This window comes from Rhinatrema bivittatum, chromosome 9, assembly GCF_901001135.1.
Source record: "Rhinatrema bivittatum chromosome 9, aRhiBiv1.1, whole genome shotgun sequence".
Lineage (NCBI taxonomy): Eukaryota > Metazoa > Chordata > Amphibia > Gymnophiona > Rhinatrematidae > Rhinatrema > Rhinatrema bivittatum.
In genome coordinates this window covers 111,551,580-111,572,369 of record NC_042623.1, presented here as the reverse complement: position 1 = coordinate 111,572,369, position 20,790 = coordinate 111,551,580, and the positions used below count along the sequence as shown (strand labels likewise).

The following is a 20,790-nucleotide window of genomic DNA, read 5'->3' as shown; positions in this document are numbered from 1 at the left end:
GGGTGGAGGTGGTGGTGTGTACTTATCACAAGATCAAAGAATATTTGTAAAAGAATCTCTGCTTTCTGTATATTTCCTATATAGCTCAAAAGATGCTCAAAGTGACGTCACTGTTTGTTGAATAGACCCTGTAGTATTACACAACTGTTTTGGCACACTATCAATGCCTATCTCAGGGAAGATGAATTCCAAAACATTTGCAACCAAATCAAACTATTCTGAAGCCACCAAATTCTTCACAGGAAGACATTTAAATAGAACAGCCTATTAGTAAAATGCTGTGATGAACGGAGCCACACTATCCATTGGACACCATAAACACACGGTTTTTTCTGGGACCAATCAAATTGGAAATTCTCACAAAACACACCCGAGAATTTTCAGATTTAAGCACACAAGCATGCTTTAAAAATTTGGTGTACTTTGTACATACGGTGTACCATATGAGTGACTTTTCTCCCTCTCACCTAAATTCCCTTTCTCCATCACTAATTTGCTAATCTAAAAAATGTACAGGAATCGTTATATATCTTGTTGAATATAGATGAAATAGGAAATTTAAACATGCATATAGAAAAAGAACATCCATTTAATTTAAGAACTGGAAAGGAAACATTAAAATAATCTTCAGCTTTAGTATTAAACTTTCAAAAGGGAGACTTTTATAAAATGAGGAAAAAGAAAGGTGCAGCTACAAAAGTTAAGAGTATACAACAGGTGTGAACATTGTTTAAAAATACCATCTTAGAAGCCCATTCCAGATGTATTCCATGCATTAAAAAAGATGGAAGTAATTCTAAACAACTGCCAGCATAAAGTCGAGCTGAAAGAGGCTATTTTAGCCAAAAGAATTTCCTTCAAAAACTGGAAGAAGGATCCATTTGAAGAAAATAGGAAAAATCATAAGCATTGGCTAGTTAAATGTATTTATTTATTTATTTATTTAGTGATTTTTTATATACCGCGGCACGTTAATAACATCACCTCGGTTTACAATAAACAACAATGAGCAACAAGCTTTACAGAGAAAAAAGCATTGATAAGACAGGCTAAGAGAGAATTTGAAAAAATCTGGCCTAGGAGGCAAAAACACATAAGAAAACCTTTTAAGTAACACTGAAGCAAGAAGCCTGTGAGGGAGTCAGTTAGACCGTTAGATGATCGAGGGGTTAAAGGAGCTCTTAGGGAAGAGAAGGCCATCGAAGGAAGATTAAATAAATTCTTTGCTTCTGTGTTTTCTAAAGAGGATGTTGGGGGAGATACTGGTTCTGGAAATGGTTTTCGAGGGTGATGAGTCAGATGACCTGAACCAAATCACTGTGAACCTGGAAGATGTAGTAGGCCAGATTGACAAAATGAAGATTAGCAAATCACCCATATCAGATGATATGCATCCCAGGGTTTGAAAAGAACAAAAAATGAAATTTCAGATCTATTACTGGTAATTTGTAAAAATCATCCATTGTACCGAAGATGGGAAGATGTACAATGTAACCCTGATATTTAAAATAGGTTCCAGAGGTGATCTGGGAAACTATAAACTGGTGAGCCTGACTTCACTGCCCTGAAAAATTATGGAAACTATTCTAAAGAACAAAATCACTACTATTACTACTACAAAATCACTACTATTACTACTACTTAATATTTTTGTAGCGCTATATGACATTCGCAGCGCTGTACAAACATAAAAAAAAAAGACAGTCCAAACTCAATAGAGCTTACAATCTAATTAAACATACAGGACTAGAAAGATATGATTCAATGGGACTCAGCCAGCATGGATTTAACCAAAAGAAGTCTTGCTTCACATATCTGCTACATTTTTTTGAAGGGGTTAATAAACATGTGGACAAAGGTGAACCGGTAGATGTAGTGTATTTGGATTTTCAGAAGGCGTTTCACAAAGTCCCACGTGAGAGACTCCTAAGAATATTAAAAAGTTATGGGATAGAAGGCAATGTCCTTTGGTGGATTGTAAACTGGTTAAAAGATAGGAAACAGAGTGGGAATAATTGCCTTATTTCTCAGTGGAGAAAAATAAACAGTGGAGTGCCTCAGGGATCTCATAAATGATCTGGAAAGGGGAAGAATAAGTGAAGTGATCAAATCTGCAGATGACACAAAATTACTCAGAGTTGTTAAATTACAAGCGGATTGTGATAAATTTCAGGAAGACCTTGTGAGACTGGAAGACTGGGCATCCAAATGGCATGAGAAATATAATGTGGACAAGTGCAAAGTGATGCATATAGGGAAAAGTAACCCATGCTGTAGTTACACAATGTTAGATTCCATATTAGGAATTACCATCCAGGAAAAAGATCTAGGTGTCATAGTGGATCAAAAAGTAGTTTGGCGGAAGCCTTGAGTGCCACCTAGCTCCAGACTGTTCGAAGCCATTTTGGAAAATGGTGTCAATCTGACTTTGCCCCTTCACTTGACAGTGGCAAAGTCCAGGGCGTTGACCAGCCCAGAACTAGAAGGTGCTCTGGGCCACCGCTGAACGACCAGTCCTTTTTGGATTTAAGGGGGGAGGGAGGTGGGACCACTAGGTACCAGGGATTATGCTCTCTTTTGAGAAGAGGGATTGGGGTTTTCTGTGGGGGGGGGGGGAGGATGAAGAGGTGGATTAATGTGGATGGAACTGTTATTTTATGAAAGGGGTGGAGCATCAATTGCATGATTCTGATCTTTTCTTTTATTTTAGGTCTACACTGCTTCAACAAGTGGTGATGGATGTCTGGGGGTCTTAGAAGACCCTGGGAAAAATGTTTATATTTTTAAGGTGGGGGGGTTCACATCTAGGGACCTTTTAAATCTATGGCAGCGCCATGTGAAGTGGGTTGCTATCGTGCAGTTTTTGGGCACCCGCCACAATATTTTATCTCGTGTTTTATAGAAAGCTAAAATATCACCAGGAACCCACCACAATATTTTGTTGGGGAGGGGCTAAATATCACAGGAATGCCCCCCATGATACATTGCCCATCCTGCAATGAAATATTGCAGCTTCATAAATTTTCCTCTCGGTAGGTTAGTGCTCAATTTTGCGCTAATCCACTAAGGGGTAGATTTTAAAAAATAGCGCGATCGCGTACTTTTGTTGGCGCACCAGGCGCAAACAAAAGTACGCTGGATTTTATAAGATACGCGCGTATCTTATAAAATCTGGGATTGCCGCACGCAAGGCTGCCGATTTTGGGCAGCCTGCGCGCGCTGAGCCGCGCAGCCTGCCTCTGTTCCCTCCGAGGCCGCTCCGAAATCGGAGTGGCCTCGGGGAAAACTTTCTTTCGCCCTCCCCTCACCTTCCCCTCCCTTCCCCTACCTAACCCACCCCCCGGCCCTATCTAAACCCCCCCTTTATCCATGGATTTACGCCTGCCAGAGGCAGACGTAAATCCGCGCGCGCCATCGGGCTGCTGGCGCGCCAAGACCCGACCTGGGGGCTGTTCCGGAGGGCGCGGTCATGCTCCCGGAACGCCCCCGGGCCGAAACCACACCCCCGGGCCCGCCCCCCAAACGCCGCATCATTTGGCGACGCCCCCGACATGCCCCCGACATGCCCCTTAAAAAAGCCCCGGGACTTACGCGCGTCCCGGGGCTCTGCGCGCGCCGGCGGCCTATGCAAAATAGGCGCGCCAGCGCGCGAGGGCCCTGCTCGCGTAAATCCGGCCAGATTTACGCTAGCAGGGCATTTAAATCCGCCCATAAATGAGAAAACTCCACCTTGGCTTGATTTTTGTCCAGATACATCTGTGCGTACAGCAGTGGCGTACTGGGGAGGGGGAGGTCAAGGCCCCTGGGTGCCAGGCTGTATTTTGCAGTAGAATCATTAACCAACGGCGGCCAGGGAATCCCATTTCACCCGGCAGCCAAACTGAAGTAGGCCCATGGCCACTAGCAAATGTTCCATGCGCTGCTTCACACAGCTTGCCTCCCCCGCCCACGGTGCAGTAAACCAGTGGGGCACGGTGAAGCTCATCCCACCATGGTTGAAGGAGAGAAAAGGGCCGCTGGGAGATAGCGTCCTGCCCAGCAGCCCAACTGGAGGAGAGGCCCCAGCTGACGGGGGAACCCATCCTGCCTGGCTGCCCAAATAGAGGAAGTCTGTGGCCGCTGGGGGATCGAATCCTGCCAGGCAGCCAAAATGGAGGAGGCACCGCAGTTACTAGAGGATCGCATCCTGCCCAGTGGCCCAACTAGAGGATACATAATTGGGCAAGCTTGTGCGCACGGGCATTGGAGTTTATAACATGTGCACGTTAGCGTGCACATGTTATAAAATCGGCACATCCATGTGCGTGTGCCGGGAACCGTTTACATATGGACGCAGGCAGGTTTAAAAATCTAGCTTAATAGACCGTCAGTTCATTTCTTTTCTGGGGTTTGAATTAATGAGACTTTCCGAGACTGCAAGCATTTCTACAAGGAGGATGATTGTTGCCAGGGGGGGGGGGTGAGGTGGCACAGGAGAGGAAACAAAAATGCTTTGGCCCGCGTGCCTGAGACTCTCGGTTCGCCTCTGGCATTCAGCAATTTTGACAAGACAGAGGAGGGAAAATTTGAAACCAGTTAGATTTATGCAGTATTTAGGAAGCTAAAGCCAGTTTTAACTCAAATCTTTTGACTACCTACCCCGTGGCCTTTCCTCACAGATGACAGGGTTTGTATATGCTATGATGTCTGTCCTCAGCATTTCTGCTCTCTGGCAGTTATTTTAGCCAAAAGAAAAGTGTTTTTCTAGAACAATAAAGGAAAAATAAGCTGTCAAGTGCTCAAAGTGGAAGACCATTAAATCTGAAGTACTAGGGCTTGGCTCCAAACAGGACAGCGTAGGCTTCATCTGCCTAAACCATCTCATAAGAGCCTTTCAGGAGATATAAAGCAGACAAAGTCACTGCACAAATTCTTACTTACTGTCAGTGAGCGGCTAAAACTTGATTAAACAAAAAACAGAAAGATACTGCAGTATAATGGAGAGATCATAATCTTTCAGATTTATTTACTGGCCCAGGCAAACCGGAGTAAATGCAAGTATTTATCATTGTAAATGTGGTTAGTTGCAGGCCTAACAGAATGGATTGTCAAAGGCTTCATCAGATTTTACAACTCTCTAAATGTTCTTTACCTATCTTAAGGTTTTATGTTAAAAGTTCCATTAGGACAGCCCTAATATGGAAAATTGTTAATGTAACCCTCAATGGGGGGGGGGGTTTTAATCCCAAGGGCACACATCTTTATTTTCTTCGGGCCGTTCCAGATAGGAATGTACCTCCATGGCCAAACTCTTAATTCTTGTGGGACTCTTTTTATGGGGGAAAGCTGTTGCTTGTGGCCCGGGCCGTGATTTTCTTGCTTCCAGTGTGTTAGAGTGTAGTTGCATCCCATGGGGATGAGATGCTGGGACATATGGACAGAATCAGTTTACTAATTTGATAATAATTAAATAAAAGTCAATTTGTCCATAAATAGTGAAATTATATCTGACTGTGATGCATGAATGATTTTCTCTGTAGGTAGGTGTCCTTTGTTCAGGCATCTAGCTGGAGCTCTCTTGGTGATTTTACTTGTACAAAGCTCACTCAGTGGCTAACTTGGGAATCTTATTTGAGGGATCCCCACTTTACAAAAGAATCCTACCTTGTGCCATCTCGTTCCTGAACACCCAGCCCAGTTCCATGGGTAGAGATCCAGTTGAGGTTTCCTGATCTTTTTCTTTCATCCTTAGTTGATATCTCTGGGGACTTCTCTTGGCAAGAAGACAGAATGGGATCAGGCTACCTAAGCATTGCAACCCCTGTGAGGAGTGGGGAGGATTTTGGATTCCCCCAACTGTCTATATTTGGAAGTATTTCTTGGCTACAAACAATGGACACACCTTTAGCCTTTACTGTTTCTTGCAGCAAGATCTGTCACTGGTGCTTGCCCACCTAGGATTTAGAGTGGACTCACAGGTCCTCTGGTTAAGAGCCCTTTTGCCCCAAAAGGGAATCAGGCATATCTCTTCTATAAATCAGTGGAAGGAGAACCCTCTGGCAAGGAATGCACGATGAGGTATCACTTCTAACTGAAACTCCTTCTGGGTGAAGCTGGGAGGCCTCACCAGAGCATAAAATGTAAACATCCTTACTGTTCCAAGACTTCCTAAAACTTATCTCCAAGAATTATAAAATGGCTGGGCTAAATATAAATTGAGTCATCTGTTCCAGACCATCCAGGTTGGTAGGGGATGTGAGGAATGGAAGGCTCCTTGATAGTGTGTTCTATATAGGGACAGTGACATCTGGTGGGCAAGCTGGGAAGTGGGAGAGTTGCCACATTAACCATGAAGAAAGTGGATGATCACAAATTAGGTCTGCTAGCAAAATTTAAAAATGTTTGACTGCTCCAAACGGGAAACATATTGAATACCTGTAAGGCTTGGCTTCCAGTAAGGAGGTGGGAAAGGCTGAGGAAACCGTATCCTGAGCAGCTTGCACTGAATGAATTATTTGTTGAGTAATAATCTTTCAAATCTTGGTTGGTCAGTTTTCAAAAGAGTCATTGAAATGACAGATTCAAAATTCTTTTCTGAATGGCTATTAAAAAATGTGAGCAATGTAGTCAGCAAAGTTTCTGAGTCAATTGGGAAAGCTGAGCTCTTGAAAATCAGATCTCTAAGATATCTTTGAAGCTGTATTACATTTTGAATCAGCAATTTATTCCTGCTCCTTTGGGCTTAAAGCTCAATTCAGCCATTAGATTTGTATTTTATTTATAAAATTTGATATGTCACTTTTTCTTAAGATTCTCACAAGATGGATTATAATTAAAATTGCAATCCAAATTACAATCAATAAAATCAGTGTTTGCTTCTGGATTAAGCCCCACCCTCATCCCCCATCCCCCATCCTAGCCCTGCTCCTTTGTTGACATTCAGCCTAGCTCTGCCCAAGCTACACCCTTGGGGCAGCCATCTTGGATGGCTGCCCCAAGGGTGTAGCTTGGATATCACTTGAAATGACACTCATGGCTAAAAGGGGAGGTGCCAGAGGGGGAGGTCTAGACACGCCTTTCGAGAGGAGTGTAAAATGCAGGGCTAAATGCAGTTTTTTTGGGGGTAATAATAATTTGAATCATCCATTTCTTAACAGGATATTTAAAGGGGAAAAAAAAACATGTTCCAGGTAAACCATCACATTTTTTTAAATCCACAGATTTAAAACCATGAAAATAAAGAATATTCAAATTCTGGTGTCATGTCAGTAACAACACCGAATTATGTGAACCTCAATATGTAAGAAAAAATAAATGTCAGTAAACAATGAAAATATTTCTTACTTCAAATATTTGGAGTGGACTATTCAAAGTAAACTATTTAACTATGTGAAAAAGCAACCATCATATATCACTGGGTCCAGGGTATCTTATCTGGTAACCCATTTGCATGAGCTTTTATGTGCTAGAAATCATAATCATCAGTTGCTTGAAAATAATTTTGTTTATATTTTTGTTCTTTTATGCTGTGAAATTTCTCCCTTTTTTTGCTGAAAAGTTTTTTTTAATTATGTGCTAAAATATAAACTATTTAGCACATATTTAAAAAAAAACTTTTCAGCAAGAGCAAGGCCTCTAGTAAGAGAAGCCTAAGTAAAACTACCCATAATTCCAAAAAGGAACTGGATCCCTCACCAAAGGCCTAATGTGGCTTACTCCCCTAAGGAAATGAGACACAATTGAATAAGAGGATAAAGGCATATCTAACACCTGGCCTCTGCAGAGATTTAAAGACCAAGCCTAAAAAATTCTGTTTAAAACCTCCAAAGGACTATACCATCCTGCAGTCGGTATATCTTCTGTGCAGCAGGAACCACACTCTAAGGCAGAGCTTTCCAAACTTTTCATGTTGGTGACACACTTTTTAGACAAACATAATTTCATGACACGGTAATTCAGTCTACTAGTAAACCAGAGGTTAAAGGTTAAACGAACGAAACATATTTCGACAATTTATGTATGTTTCCTTAAATATATACATAAATAAAATGTTTTACGACACAACCTATCTCATGAAAACCTTAAATTTATATTAAAAATATATATTCCAAGATTCATGTTATTGTTATAATTTATGAGAAACAATAATAAAACAAATTGTCTGTCCCCCACACACTCATCTCTCTCCTCCCCCCAGCACATGTCTGGCCCCCACACACTCATATCTCTCCCCCTCAAGCACATGTCTGTCCCCCCAGCACGTTTGCCCCCCACTCACTCATCTCTCTCCCCCCAGCACATGTCTGGCCCCCACACTCATGTACCTCGTCTTTTTGATTGTTGCCAGTTAAGTGCTTCACTCCCTTCCATGATCACCAGACACTGCTGCTTGCAGTCAGTACTCCTCATGGCCAGGCCTCATCGGCAGCAGCAGCCAATGCAAGGATGGCTGGGCTCGTTCCACCCACCAAGCCCCCCAAAAAAACGTGATTGACAGCAAAAATCACCCAATAATAAGCAACCCATAAACTGAAAAAAAAAAGTGAATCTCTAGAAAAAAAAAAAAGCCCAAACTCGCATCAGAGTTGACCGGGCTTGCGCGACACACCTGCACACTGCAGGCGACACACTAACGTGTCCCGACACACAGTTTGGAAAGCTCTGCTCTAAGGGGTCAGGGAGAAAAAAAGAGAAGTCACAAAAAAGGTACATTTCTTATCCACCCAAAGACTGTGAGACAAAGTCAGTCAAAGAGCAAAGAGATAGAAGCACAAAAATCAAGACCAAAAACACAAAATCAAAGAGAAAGGTTAAAAAAAAAAAATACATGGCACAAATAGGCCCTGAATCAGGTGGACCATGTAATGGGAGTCCAAATAAGTCAAAACTGCAGTAATAGTCTTCTAAGGCCAATCATAGGAGAAACCAACTGCTGATAATCTTGTAAAATGTACAGCCATCTATAAGGAGTCTATCAGCCAAGACGTAAGAGTCCACAAAATCACTTTAGAACAATATCATTCATATTCCATACAGGTCACAAAAAGTAAAACTGTGTCTGCCAAACATAAACCAAGGATTTCAAATGAGCAGTCAAAGCATATCACACAGCAAACTGCAATGAAGACTTGTTGGTATCCAAGAACAAAAAAATGTTCAGCTTAATGTCATTGTCCAGCAACAAAATATATATGCTCTCCTGAGCAGTAAACTTAAAGGTCCTCCCATTCAAAAAAACCCCCAAAAAACAAAAAACTGGAGAAACAAGCATGCCGAAACTAAAGTGTACCATATCAAATAATCCAAAAAGCTCATTGAAGACCAAACATTAGGGTACAATTGTCACAAAAAACCCCCAATCAGTGACCTCCTTAGTATTAAGAGTTACAGGTCCTCATGCACAAAAAAAAAAAGAGTTTATCTGAGAACACTATAATTTGATACCTTTGTGAATACGCTCCTTGCAAACTGGGTTTAAGGCCCTTTAAGAAGAGGAAACTTGAGCTGAGTAATCATTGAACAAAAAGGTTTTATTGCTTTAGTATTTGAGACTGCCCTTCTTATATGACTGCATCATTTCTGCTTTCAGCGCATAGTTAAGTATTCTGGCCACTACAGATCTGGAGCGCAATATCAACTCACCAGCTGGACCTACACGGTGCACTTTTTCCACAAATACTGCTTCCGTCTCCAACGACAATCCCAAGGTTTCCATTACCCAAATCTTCACCAAGTGCATCAAATCCTCATCTTTGACCTTTTCTGATAAGCCAATAATTCTGATATTGTTCCTCCTTCCTCTATGCTCTTGATCTTCTACGTAGACCATGAGTGCTGCATTTTCCCATTTCAGTGCATCTAATTACATAGTTAAATTTTCTGTTGATACCTCTTGCACTGCCAGCCGCTGATCAATATTGTCAATTTTATTTGTATGTTAATTCAGTGCTCTCTTTTATCTCTAAGATTTCATTGATCAAATCATCTTTGAACACTGTCATCGGAAAGTTGTTCTCCACTGCCATTATATGTTTATAGAGCTTTGTTTTGTCCCGAAGTTCCTGGACAGATTTCACTGACATACTAGTTCTCTTGTACATGAAGAGCTGCCTTAAATCACAGGAAAACCAATATTGAAATGCCTCAGTCAAAAAAGGTGAGTTGCAAAAATATGAAGAAAGTACTTGACTCCGGGAGCAGCTGCAGTTTGTGAATCCTCTGGTGGCCATCTTCACCAGAAATTAACTTAGTTTCATGTTGAATTGAGCTCCCAGGGACTGCAATGGCAGTAATGTGCTCTTGGCAAAATTCACTCTCAATCCAGTTTCCGTAATAACTGGAACACTCTGCTATAGCCGACACACTTTCCTGAACTGATTTTGCATGGATCAGCTGGTTTTTCAGATAAAGATGAACCAAAAATTCCTTGTCTGCTTAGAGCTGCTGCCACTATAGCCATCACTTAGGAAAAATATTCTTAGGCCTTGGCCAGTTGAAAGGGAAGAGTGCAAAACTGGAAGTGACCTTCCAACACTGCCAATGAAATGCTTCCAATGACTTTCTTTTATTGGAATGTGAAGATATGCTTCACTCAGATTCAAGGATGATAAGTACTCCTCCAACTCACTGTTCCTATGATAGGCTTCAAGATCTCCATCCTGAAAAGATACTCCCTCAATGTCTACTTGACCTACTTCAGATCTAGAATCAGAGGAAAAGTTCTCTCCTTTCTGGGCACTACAAAGTAAATCAACTACTAACTGGTCAATTGGACCAACAAGAGGAAATATCTGAAACAGGATGGGAAATTCCAAGGTATACTATCACACAAAATTTGAGACCTATATACAATATCTTAAATAAAGGAATTCATAAGCATATAGTATTTATTCAATTTTTTAAATAAAACTAAGAAATTACCAAATTCTTAAAAGACAACAGAGATCACTTTTACACTTCTATATACAGTATAATACATCATTAAAAACACTCATACCGGGGGGAGGAAATTACGTCATCCGACGAGGGGAGGAAGTGACGTCATCCGACACGATGGCTGCATGAATACTGAGCTCCCTCCTCTCAGTCGAGTAATTGAACAACATCCAACTCCTGAATCACAGAAACCCAGCGAAAACTAGCACAACTGCATTGTGAATACTCCAAATGGCTGCGCGGAAGAAAATCGCCGACCTGAAGCAGTTCTCTTTCACAGCTGCAGCGGAGCTCCTCCGTGACAACATGGCCGACCACGAGGAAACTGAAGACAGTGCCGAGCCCTTCCCATGTGTGGAACGTGGCGCCGTAGCGAGAGTAGGAGAGCAACCCAAAATCACCCGTGCCGATTTCCAGCGTTGGTTCGGAGAGCTAAAAGAGGGAATGGGGACTTTACAAAGTGAAATTAAGCAAATAGCTGCTGAGCTCTGCCGTGACTTTGCAGGCCTGGGGGATCGGGTCGATACGCTGGAAACTCAGGCAGAGGAGCAGAACACAGCGCTTTTCAAATGTGCAAAAGAAATGGAGCAGCTCAAACAAGGAGTCGATGATCACTCTTGCTGGCTAGATGATCTGGAGAATCGCTCCAGAAGAGGAAATTTAAGGTTCAGGGGAATCCCGGAAGGAGAAGAGTACCCGAATTGCAATAAAATCATACAAGATATATTGTGCCCAGCTGCTGCAATCCAGCACACAGAAGACACCCTTTCAGAAATTAAACTGGACAGGGCACATAGAGCACTTACTAAACCTCGGGGAAATGCACCAAGAGATATAGTTGTGTGCTTCCATGTCTATGCTCAAAAAGAAAAGATCCTACAACAAGCTAGACAGATGGAGGATTTCCAGTGGCATGGAGCCAAAGTGGAAATTTTTCAGGACCTATCTCCCATTACCATCAGAAATAGGCGAGAATTCCATGAAGTACTCCAGCTTCTGAGAGAAGGAAATTATGGATATAAATGGTTGTTTCCCTTTGGTCTCCAATTTACTATCTAAGGGGTCTCTTTGCGAGTGAAATCAGTGGATGAGGCTACCAAATTGCCGAAAGTTGCTGGTCTTTGTAAACACCACCTGGTTAAGAAATCTCTTAAATATTTGGGTGTCAGGCTGGGAGTGGATATTGGAGATCTGAACTCTTTAAATTATGATCCCATCTGGAAAACCATAAAAGACGATTTACAGAAATGGGAAAGGTTAGAGCTTTCCTGGCTGGGAAGAATTTCCACTATTAAAATGAACGTCTTACCAAGACTTAGCTACTTGTTCCAAACACTACCAATCTCAGTCCCCCTGGTTGATCTTCGCAATTGGCAGAAACATCTATTCTGATTCTTGTGGAAAAGGAGGCTACCCTGAGTTAGTGGAAGGGTATTATACCTGTCCAGAGATAAAGGGGGTATGGGGGTCCATGTTTACAATTTTACTATGCAGCCGCGCAATTGCATTATCTTATAGACTGGCATGTGGTGGGCATGCACAAAAGATGGGTGCAGCTGGAACGGGACCTGCTAGGGGGCCTACCTCCACAGTCCCTAATATGGCTTCCATCTTATTCCAGGTCTCTGCCGTCTGGAATGGCTCCTACTATAACTCACACACTATCTATTTGGGATAGCTGGAAGAGGAAGATTGTGGAGATAGAACAGTCTTTTTCAAATCCCCAATTTGAGGTTGGAAGATGGTATTCCAATCAGTAGAGAGTTGCAGTAGTTGATGATAGAGAATATGAGTAGTTGTAATACAATTCTGAAGTCATAAGGGTTAAGAAACGGTTTTAAACATCTTAGGGTTAGTAGTTTGTGATATCCCTCTTTGATTTTGTTTGATATATGGTTCTTGAATGAAAGTTCTTTGCCAATAATAATTGAGATATGATAAAGGTCTATAAAATAATAAGTGGATTGGAATGGCTAAATGTGAATCAGTTGTTTATTCTTTCAAAAAGTACAAAAAAACTAGAGGACATGCAATGAAGTTATTAGGTGATACATTTAAGACAAATAGGAGAAAATACTTTTTACTTAGTATATAATTAAACTTTGGAATTCTGTGCCAGAGGATGTGGTAAAAGTTGTTAGTGAAGCTGGGTTTATAAAAAGTTTTGGACAAGTTCCTGGAAGAAAAGTCCATCAACCTTTATTAAGATGGACTTTGGGAAATCCACTGCATGGAATCTATTGAATTTAGGAATCCTGCCAGGTATTCATGACCTGGATTGATTATTGTTAGAAACAAGATGCTGGGCTTGATGGACCTTTGGTCTGACCCAGCATCCCAAAACACCACCTGGACACTGATCAAACTCAGAATCAGGGCCTACCAGTAGGAGCTCCACAGAAATGGCATCCCAAAACTTATGTACTTCTTCCTAAGGGAATAGGTCAATAGGTGGTCTATAGAAATGCATCTCTCAAAGCACAAGGGGAGATAAGGGCGTCAAAGTGAGCATAGAGTAAGTTACAAAAGAGTCTGTAAGAAGTTATGCTGACTGAGAGAGAGAGAGAGAGAGATAGAGAAACTGTTTTGAAGTGTTTAAGAGCTTGGAGACAGAGAGGAGCAACAAGAGCAGTTGTTCTTGCCTGAACTTCCAGTTTCTGGATTTTTTTGTGGAAGGAAGAGAACCCTTCTGTGAAAAGTCAAGAGGTTGTACACAGAATGATTGTTCCCTGGAAGAAAGCGGGAGAATATTCTGTGGGCCAGCTTACTGAATATGAGTACTGTGAGCAAGTTTAAGAGGAACTCGATATTGTCCATGTGATTCAAGAGTAAAGCTGTAGGACAAAAGGCAGGGTTTCAGTGAAAAAAACGTATTTTGTCTAAGACTGTGAGTGAGAAAGTAATCTTTTCTAAATTTTTTGAACCTCTGTTTCTGGGCTGTATTTTATTTGTACTTACTGAAACTTGGCAAATGTTTAGTAAACTTTACTTGTTTGGAGCACAACTGTATGTAGACTTTATTTTTTCCGGAGGTTACTCCACTCAGTGGCCTTGTAGGAGTGATCTGCCCCTATTCCATGGGATCTCAGAACATTTTCCTCACTCTGGTTGAGCAGTTTTAGTGCTCTCCAAGGCTAGGAAGGTGACCCTAGCAAAGGAGGATTTATCTATTCTGTTCCCCTGCACCTAAATCAGACAACTAAGGAGATTTAAAGGACCAACAACAGTGAGCAGTTAGTGCAGGCACATGAAAGGGAGAACAGAAGCAGGATGGGGAGAAATGGACAAAGCTGTATTAGAGAGGAAATTACACCAAACAATAACTGGGAAATAACGGAAGGAACGAAGGGAATGAATTGGGAATGGAAAAAAACTAACCCTTCATCTAACATTCCTCTACAGACTTCAGGCTCATTTTAATATATTGTAAAGTTTTTCATTTATTTTAAATACATTTTTTAAAGAAGTTAAAACAGCTCAATTTAAAGTCAGTTACTGACACAGGCAACCATTTGCAGCACCCAATTTATATTTTCCTCTGCTCCCCTGGGGGAAATGTTTGGTCACTAAGACCATGGGGCTCCTGAATATGTAATAACCACAGAAGTAAGAAAGAGCTTCCAGACAAACACTGCATGCTTTCCACAGTGGTATGGCAAATTTCCAGGAAACCAGGTCAATTTTCATCTGACAGAACGTTTGAGATTCTATTGAAGCCAGTGTTCAGTATTCAGCATAAACAAGGATATATGGGTTCTTTCTATAGCAGGCCATAGAGATGCAGAATTGAATCTCCAGTGGGGAAAATACAATTACTCTCTGCCCTGTTGAACAAACAGTACTCCACTAGAAGTTTTGTATTCCAAAGGACTGGCTGTTTGCTGAAGTACTGTTGATGTTTACAGGAGAATTAAAGAAGAGAGTATATTTACACTCAGAATGCCTGTTCCTCTTATGTTAGAAGAGGGGTGCTGAAATGGGATGGCATGAACGATTCTGAAGGGGCACACCAGCTAGTTTAAAAACACCTATTGCCACAATATTTCTGAGCTAAAATGTGAAAATTTTCTGCAATTTTAAATTAAATTATCTTCAAAAATGGCACTGCTCATAATGAGCCCAATGTTCAAACATGCACATAAGGCACAAAATATGGTTTATATTTGGTGCCTAATCACATGTAGGGGCTCTTGCGGGGCAGACTGCTCTCCTGCTTCGTCCTGCGGCCGCTGCCACGCTGCCGGGCTGGCTGGCTCATCGGGGTTCGGCTCCGCCCCCATGGCTTCCCCTAGGGCCGCGCGCGCGGCTGAAGATTGCTCTTAAAGGAGCCATGACAGGAAGTTGTCATGGCTCCTCCGGAGTCTCCTCCCCTGGCTTCTGGTACTTAAGGCAAGGCCTGAGCATTCAGACCTTGCCTTGGTATTGAGGTTCCTGCCTGAGTTTGTTCCTGTGTTCTCTGTTCCTGATTCTTCGTCCCGCTCTGCTTCCCTGCTCCGTGGATTGATTCTTGGCTCCTGACTTCTGGACTGGTGGAAGTGTCTTCTCCTGGCTAGATCCTGGTACGGCTTTGGACCATTCTCCTGCTTAGACCCTGGACTGGATTCGGACCTCGCCTGTGATTCGAACCTCGGACCGGCTTTGGATTCTTCTACGACTCCGTCCTCAGACTGCTACGACCTGCTGGAGGCGCCAGCCATCTGGAACCCACGACCTGCAGGAGGTGCCTGCATCCAGACCTTTCTACAGTCTTCAAGAAGAGTCACCTAAGTCCCAGCGGCTGGACCCCTACAGGCTCCTCCTGGGGGGGTTGCGTGCTTCCAGGGTGAAGCCTTCAGTCAAGTCTTTCCGGTTCAAACAGCCTCGCCCTTCGATGGTAGCTGTCTATCACGAAACAGGGGTCCACTTTCATAACAGTACCCCTTTGAAAATCTACCCCTATGGCTTTAAGAAGGAAGACCAAGTAAGAACATGTGTTTTTATTAGGGCAGGAAGGCCTGGTAGGTGTGTCCATTATCATTCCTCTTTTTATCGCATGATATAATTGCTGCAATAATACCCGCGATCCGCGGATATCAGCTGTGATAAATATTTTTTTAACCGAACTGCAAAAAAAAAAAGGTGTAGTTATTTTCGGCGTTAAATCCCGCGATAGTGTACGTAACTCTATTGCATGCTGCACTTGCAGACCCTCATTTCCATTTACTCCACCCAAATTCCTCTCACTCAAATCCTAATTTTTAATTTGCATACACATTTTGCGATGCGGTATTTATTGTGTGCGTTAGGGCTTTATTGAATGCGTTATGGCGTTATTGCGCGTGAAAAGACCCTAACATAATTTGATAAATGACCCTGCCAAATTAGCCAGATAAACTTATTAGGCTAACTATGAGACAGCCAAATAGTTATCCTGCACTTTTTCAGCTAACTATAAATGCAGGACAGCTATTTGGCTGTCTCATAGTTAGCCTAATAAGTTTATCCGGCTAATTTGGCTATCTGGACTGTGTCTGAATATGGACCTACTTAAAACGGAAAATGTCATAATGCCTCTGTATCGCTCCATGGTGAGACCATACCTTGAATACTGTGTACAATTCTGGTCACCGCATCTCAAAAAAGGTATAAATGCAATGGAGAAGGTACAGAGAAGGGCGACCAAAATGATAAAGGGAATGGAACAGCTCCCCTATGAGGAAAGACTAAAGAGGTTAGGACTTTTCAGCTTGGAGAAGAGACAGCTGAGGGGGGATATGATAGAGGTGTTTAAAATCATGAGAGATCTAGAATGGGTAGATGTGAATCGGTTTTTTACTCTTTTGGATAATAGAAAGACTAGGGGGCACTCCATGAAGTTAGCATGTGGCACATTTAAAACTAATCGGAGAAAGTTCTTTTTCACTCAATGCACAATTAAACACTGGAATTTGTTGCCAGAGGATGTGGTTAGTGCAGTTAGTATAGCTATGTTTAAAAAAGGATTGGATAGGTTCTTGGAGGAGAAGTCCATTACCTGCTATTAATTAAGTTGACTTAGAAAAACATATATTGGATACATGGTAACACTCAGAAAAAGGGGTTGAATTAACACAAGTCTGAAACTTGATAGCAGCAGGGCCAGTAATCATGGCTTTTATGAATGGAAATTAATGCTCTTTCTGCCAGCTGTGGGTCTCCAGCAGTTGCAGACTTCTAAAATACATCCAAGTCTTTGTAGCTGATGAATGGTTGGTCAAATAGACAGGTGCAAGAACCTTTGTATACAGATGAAATTCTTCTAAAGGGATACCATTCCATTAATATTTATATCTCTTGTAGGGAGATATTCCAAGTTTTACCACTGAAAGCACCAAATATGAATCATAATAATCAAGAAATATGCAGTCGATTAACCCATTCTATGGGTGCATTAAAAGCTAATTTGGGGGGACATCCGGTTAAGATGGCGGCTTGAGAGACACGCTTCTAAGATCGATGAGAACATTTCTAAAAATTTCCTCAAAATTAAATAATGCCTCCGAAACGCAAGGGGAAGGTGAGGGTCTTCCCCATGGAACCCATCCCCTCTCCAATTCAACAGGAAATTATTCGCTTCTTGTCTGCACCTACCCATCCAGGAGCCGAGGATCCCGCTGGGCGAGGGAGTGAGGGAGAGCCCCTTCGCCCCTGGAGGAAGCATCACTGAGTCCAGATCAGAGGAGGCCACCGGCGCATGGAGATGACGGAGGAGCTGGAGATGTTGACCCGGGAAGTGTTTCTGCTTCCAGGACCGCTTCCGAATTGGAGGGAAGTATTGGCCCTGATACGCCGAAGACGAATGCAGCAACGGCCATGGGCAGCAACCTAGAGCCCGTTACTGAGGTGGAGACAGCAGCGGGAGAGTCGATGCTGCTGATACAACCCGCCGAGGAGATCGCTGCGAATACCCCACCGCAAGTTGAAGCAGGTAGGGGAGAAACCAGCGATGTCAATGGAGTATGGGGCCCCCCCCCCTCCTATCCTCCCTAATCCTGCCGGTGTGACCCTACAAGGACTCTGGGACTTGGTCGTAGGGTTTAGGCAGGAGACAAAAAACGCTTTTTAAGTATTAAGCCAAGCCAATGTTAAACAACTTCAGGAACTAGCTGCTTTAGAACAAAAAGTGACTGATACTAATAGGAGGGTTGTGCTGCTGGAAAAGGAAAGTGAAAAGATGAATGAGTTTAAGGCTGCTGTTGCTAAAGACCGCATAAGAATGGACAGACGGATGGAGTCACTCGAAAACAACTCAAAAAGTCTGAATCTTCGTTTATTAAACTTTCCCCGTATTGTAGGAGAGACTCCATTTGTTACTCTTAAAAAAAAATTTTCTGAAATTTTGGGGTTTTCAGATAGTGATATGCCTATGGTGAATTCTTGTTTCTTCTTGCCAATTTCAAATAATAGGTCAAATGAACCTTTTCAAGGAAATTTGATGAATTTCCTAGAAAATTCAGAACTAATGGTGATTGACAAAGGTACTTTGTTAATCTCATTGGTTACAAATTATGAAGTAAACAAGATTATGAAAGTTTACTTTAGAAAATACCCAATTGTATATTATGATTCAAATGTAAAAATTTTTCCAGACTTGGCCCTAGCAACGCAACAAAGGAGGAAACAGTTTCTTAACTTGCGTTCTGAAGTAATTGCCTTAGGATATACCTTCCTATTACGCTTTCCATGTAAATGTTTAGTAAAAAGGAGAGACGAATGTAATATTTTCTTTACACCGGAACAATTGGCTGGTTTTATTGAGTTAAAAAAACAACCTATGTCAACCCCAGAGTCTTAATTAAGTAGTATTAGGTGTACCATGCCGAAAATTTCTTAACTTTTTCTATATGTTTTTCTTTTGAATGTTTAAAAATTCTCCCTTATTCTGTCCCAATAGATTTAAGGAATTAGAGTAATTATATGTATGATGGAAGAAGTCATTATATTTACACTAAGGTTTTCCTTTATTATTTGTTGTAATAATTACTAATATGACATCTGTGATTTCTGTTATAAATCTTTGATTTGTAATAATTCTAAAAAGTTATAAATAATTAAAAAAAAAAAAAAAAAAAGAAATATGCAGTCAAATACTGACAGGCCCCAAAATACACTGTCTCAGTGGAAAAAGAAGAAACCTTGCCCTGATGAGAACTTTTCACTGAAAGATACAATATCTAGATCTGCCTGTTTTAAAAAAGAAGACAGAAGAACAAAGCAACAACTTAAGCTCATAAGCAGGAGTCAGAGACCGGCCAAGCAAATCCAGAGGTCAGAAAGACCCCTGCCCTTGTAAGGGGGGGGGGGGGGCAGTCTGAGACAGAGAAAAAAATAACAGCTTGGCATACAGATGTGGCAGTTCTCCCCCCGAGGAAGGGGAGGGAGAAAAATGACCTGCAACGTGGCAGGATCCCCATAAAGAAATGGGAAGGGGGAAAATACCTGCAATGCCTAAGACCCTCCACCCACCATGTGATTATTCATGAACTTATGCATATTTATCAGCCGGAAAGTATAAGACAGGGGGGCAAATAAGGAGGAAAAGGGATCCTGGGAGCAAGACCCTTAAAGGAGAGGAGACCCTGAAGGTGAAAACCCTGAGAGCAACCCTGAAGGCGAAACCAGAAGAGTGACCCGGAAAGGAAGAGTGAAAGAGGAGTCTGAAGCAGACCAGCACTCCCTGCTATCGAGGAGGGAGAAGACTAGGTGTGGCCAGGAGACCGGAGAGAGGAGACGCCCTGACGAGAGACGTTGCGAATATCATCTTAGAAACAAGAACCTTGTGTTATTCCGACCTGTTAGGGAACTCTTCATGTGGAATGGACTATAATGGTGTGTGAAGAATGGGTGCTATGATGACCTGAAAGAAAACTCATTGTTCGCGTGGTCAAGTTATTGTGCCACACGAACTATATCAAAATAAAAATCAAAAATTGAAGGATTAATTGTGAGAAATTTATTTTGAAGAGCATTTCTTTTATATGATGAATGTTGTGCCAAAACAATAATGAAAAAGATGAAAAAATAAAATAAAACTGTGTAAAGAAAGGTGTGACACAAGATTCTTGCGTCTATGATGATATCCACAATTTCTTTTGTGGTCTGAATAGTAAAAGCCCTCTTTGCCATTGAATCACAGCCAGGACCTTTACACCATGATATCACATTTTTTTTGTGATTGGCTAAAACATTTTCTCATGGGTGTCTCTGATTGGCCACGGTTTTTGGCGTCATTTACAGCGTCTTTAAATGCCCCCAAATGAATCTTCTCTGAACGTACTCCTGCAAATAAAATAAATGTGTCATTAAGGGACGTTTTTACTTTTCTGTCTTGCTGTAGGTTGCTATTATTTTTTGCTTTTTAGTCCTTATCTATTGTTATATTTTCTTATTTCAGTTCCTTAAATGGTGTTCTGCTGTCCCTCCCAATGCAGCCTTTGGGGCGAAACATGGTGACCATGTGGCGGGACATCAACCTTTTTTAAACTTTCTTTCATTGAAGTTTGTGGAGTATTTATACATTAATAAAGATTAAGACTTTTTTCAAGAACTTCATAAATCTATTTAATTTGTTCCAATATCTCATGTTAAACTGAATTTAGTATGCATTACATGTTGTTTAACTTATGATATCATCTTATTACAGCTTAGTAAATCCAGCTCTAGGTGTTGCACAATCTCTAAATCCTGAGTAACCATTTTTGTCTTATTTACTTTAATGATGTATTCTCAATCTATCTTTAAATGCCGCTAAATACTGAGCTAACAGTCTACCTGATCTATTATTTTCAGAGTAATAATGAGCTTTATGCATAAAATGCTGTTCTTCACCCTAATCTCATCCCTCATAGTAGCTTTAAA

General features: G+C 41.6%; 1 protein-coding gene across 4 annotated transcripts in view; it reads right to left on the bottom strand.

Moving 5' to 3' along the window:
- ANO6 (anoctamin 6) overlaps positions 1–20,790 on the bottom strand; it is a 220,623-nt gene that overhangs the window by 116,667 nt on the left and 83,166 nt on the right. The window contains exon 1 of one of the 4 annotated variants that reach the window (XM_029615977.1): positions 4,639–4,686. The exons of the other annotated variants lie outside the window; for them this stretch is intronic. The gene's annotated coding sequence lies outside the window, so the exon portion shown is untranslated. Of the gene's footprint in view, positions 1–4,638; positions 4,687–20,790 lie in introns of those variants that run through there. 4 annotated transcript variants of the gene reach the window in all.